Raw genomic sequence first — 3492 nt, 5'->3', positions numbered from 1 at the left:
TGTAAATTTCTATGTTACTTTCTCCATACATCTTCCCTTCTCCCTCCTCTCCTTCCACCTTGTCCATAGGTCTGTTCTCTATGTCTGTTTCTCCATTGCTGCCCTGAAAATAAATTCATCAGGGTCATCTCTTCAGATTCCATATACGATATTTATATTTCCCTTTCTGACTTACTTCACTTTATATAATGGGCTCTAGTTTCATCCACCTCATTAGAACAGATTCAAATGCATGCCTTTTTATGGCTGAGCAGTATTCCATTGTACATATGTACCACAGCTTCTTTATCCATTCAACAGATGCCTTAATTTTTAAAAGATGAATCCAATCAAGTTCATTATAATGTTATTCATCGTTTTGGAAAATGCCTACTGCCATATGCTTTTAAAATATAACAAGTGAATTTTTCCCTCATTTTAAGTGTAAAATTTTTCAGGCCTATCAAAACATACAGATAGTAACAGTAGAAATAGCTAAGAACCCTTCCCTGAGCTTAAAATATGAAACAGAACATTAAATTTCCTGTGCATCTCCAGACACCGTAATCTCATCCCAGAGATAAACTCTTAACTTGATGTCATCATGATCCTGCATGTTGCTATATCTTTACTACTTATCTAAGCACCTATGAACAAGGTACAATATTATTTGGCATATCTTTAAACTTTATACACATAGTATTCTATTGTACAGATGCTTCCCCATTTTGCCTTTTCCTCTAACATAATAATGTTGGGATTTAGCTACACAGTGACACATGTGACTAAAGGTCATTCAGATTTTCCACCACATACACATCACTTATCCACACTTTTATTATTGGAATTAGACATTTTTCCATACTTATGAACAATGCTGGCATCAACCTTCTTGCCCCAATCTCCTTGTGCCCATGAAAGACTTTGCCTGAATTCCACATTTTGAGGTACATCACTGACTTGACACAGTCTCTCATTAGTGGTATGAGTTCTTTGTTTCTCTTTCTCACTAAATTTTTTAACAAAATTTTCAAATCATATGCCAGTCTGATAAGTGTGAAATAGTATTGCAATGAGTTTTTTTTTTAAGTTTATTTTTCTGAATTACAAGTGAGTTGAAGCATCTTTTCTTGGGCTAGTGGCCAGTTTTTCCCTTCTATGACATGCATTTTCATGCACTTATCTATATCTCTATCAGGTTGCTGATATCCCTATTATTAATTTTGTAGGATTCTTTGTATATTTGGAATACCATTCCTTTGAAAGTCAGGAATAAGTATTGCAAATATCTTCTTTCCATCTGTGGCTCCTATTTTTACTTTTTAATGCTTTTTAAACATACATAAAGTAATATTAGGAATATCTACCAGGCAGCTTCATCTCTTCTGCTTTATGGTTTGTACTTCTTGTATCTTGTGTCTTGTTTAAAATAATAATCACTATTTTATGGGTGAAAGATATTTTCTTATATTTTATTTAAAAAATTTTAAAGCTTTTCATGCACATTTAAGGCTTTGCTGCCAAGTCGCTTCAGTCGTGTCTGACTGTGTGACCCCATGGACTGCAGCCTACCAGGCTTATCCGTCCCTGGGATTCTCCAGGCAAGAACACTGGAGTGGGTTGCCATTTCCTTCTCCAATGCATGAAAGTGAAAAGTGAAAGTGAAGTCGCTCAGTCGTGTCCGACTCTTAGCGACCCCATGGACTGCAGCCTACCAGGCTCCTCCATCCATGGGATTTTCCGAGCAAGAGTACTGGAGTGGGGTGCCATTGCCTTCTCCCTTTAAGGCTTTAATATGCCAAAAATATATGTTTGAGTATGATGTTAGGTAAAAGTCTTAATTTTACTTTGGTGTGATAAAAAATCAATGTGCCTCTGGAGCTGGCTCTGTCACTTTCTAGCTATGAGACCCTGGCCCTATTACTAAACCCCTCTGAGCCATTTTCTCACTGGTGAAAAGTACATTAAGATACCTACCTCACAGGACTGTTGTAAAGAATAAATGAATTAATTAATATTTCTAAGGTATTTAAGAAGTACCAATAGATGCGACTCCATTGTCTTCTGGCTTCCAGCATGGTAAAAGAGAACTCTTATCAGTACGAGATTTTTCTCCTTATAGAATTTGTTCTTCCTGCCCGAAGTCATATACCATTTTCTATTAATAACTGGAGTTCTGGGATTTTATCATGATATACTAAGGGTTTTCCCTCATCTCTCCAGCCTGGAACTCGGTGAGATTAATATCTGCAAACTCATTGCTTTCATTTTATGGAAACTGAGTTCATTTGTTTAATTATTATCTGACTTCCTTTTTGCTCTTCTGAAACTACCATAAGTCTCATGGTAGACCTTCTAGACACATTTTCTAGGTGTCTAATTGCTTTCCTAGATGCCCATCTCTTTATCTGTTTACTCTGCTGTTGGGGAAGTGTCTTGGCACTGATTTTCAGAAAATGTCAGATTTCAACAGTGGGAACACCCTCTCCCCAAGTTCCTCTAACATATTATGTATTTGGTTGTTTTGTTTGTTTTTGGCTCTAGAAAGCCTCTTTGTGATGCATTTTTATTTTCTTCTGTGCTCTTCTCATTTTTGAATTCAGGATTTCCTTTTTCTCCATCCAAAAGCTCTATTTCACTGAATGGTCTATTTGTTCTTCCATTCTGCTTTGAGTCCCAACTCCTTCTTGACTGTTTGGAAGCCAAGGAGACTGGATATACTCATGCTAAGCTTGGGCTGACCCTACTCCCAGGATTCAAAGTCTCCCCTGAACCCACTGCTTTCTGGCTCTCTTCTGCCCACTCAGCCACTGGCCTTACTCCGTACATGCACTCAGCTTTCTCAGTTCCATCTAGGAGAACTGTGGTGTTGGAGAAGACTCTAGAGAGTCCCTTGGACTGCAAGGAGATCAAGCCAGTCAATCTTAAAAGAAATCAACCCTGAATATTCATTGAAAGGACTGATGCTGAAGCTGAAACTCCAATACTTTGGCCACCTAATGTGAAAACCTGACTCATTGGAAAAGACCCTGATGCCGGGAAAGATTGAAGGCGGGAGGAGAAGGGGACAACGGAGGATGAGATGGTTGGATGGTATCACTACGGAGGATGAGATGGTTGGATGGTATCACTGACTCAATGGACATCAGTTTGAGTAAACTCCAGGAGTTGGTGATAGACATGGAAGCCTGGCATGCTGCAATCCATGGGGTCGCAAAGAGTCAGACACAACTGAACGACTGAACTGAACTGACTGAAGAGGAAGAAGGTTGCAAGAAAATACACTCATAGAAGTAGGTGTAAAAGATGGAAATTTTATAGGTGGGGAATGTTTACTATTTCTACAATTTCCAAGTATCCTGAAACAAATATACATGATTTTAATAAACAAGAATGTTATATATTATTATTCATTTTAAAGCCACTGTTGGCCGCTCACATGCTATTTTAAAAGTCTAAGCTTGTGGGACTTCCTGGTGGCCAGAGGCTAAGACTCCGTGCTCCCAATGAAGG

Source organism: Bison bison, unplaced genomic scaffold, assembly GCF_000754665.1.
Source record: "Bison bison bison isolate TAMUID 2011002044 unplaced genomic scaffold, Bison_UMD1.0 scf7180017864533, whole genome shotgun sequence".
In the NCBI taxonomy this organism is placed as follows: domain Eukaryota; kingdom Metazoa; phylum Chordata; class Mammalia; order Artiodactyla; family Bovidae; genus Bison; species Bison bison.
Note: the sequence above shows the minus strand (reverse complement) of the source record.